Genomic DNA, 352 nt, shown 5'->3' on the forward strand with positions numbered 1-352 from the left:
TCATTTGTAAGGCCCACGGGCCACTGGTGGCCTTTCATGCTTTAAAATGTGTGGCGGCCCTCACACTGATGATGTCTTAGCGGCGAGAGGCGTACAGCTGAAAATTAATGAACGGTGTAGACAAGTGAGTGGTTGACCGACATGCCTTGAATGCCGTGAATACACCGTAACATCGCCATCTACTGGCAGCCGAATATGTAAATACCGTGCCCTGCACAGGGACAGCTGCCGCTGAGGGCCCCCCCCCCCCCCACCTGGCGAGACACTGGCAGGGCATTGCGATGGTTGAGATGAGACGTACTAAATCTAACATACTTTACAAAGAAGCACTAAGCAAAATAGACAACGGTGG

This window comes from Petromyzon marinus, chromosome 42 (genome assembly GCF_048934315.1).
Source record: "Petromyzon marinus isolate PM22_M1 ecotype Great Lakes invasive population chromosome 42, UKy_Petmar_22M1.pri1.0, whole genome shotgun sequence".
Lineage (NCBI taxonomy): Eukaryota > Metazoa > Chordata > Hyperoartia > Petromyzontiformes > Petromyzontidae > Petromyzon > Petromyzon marinus.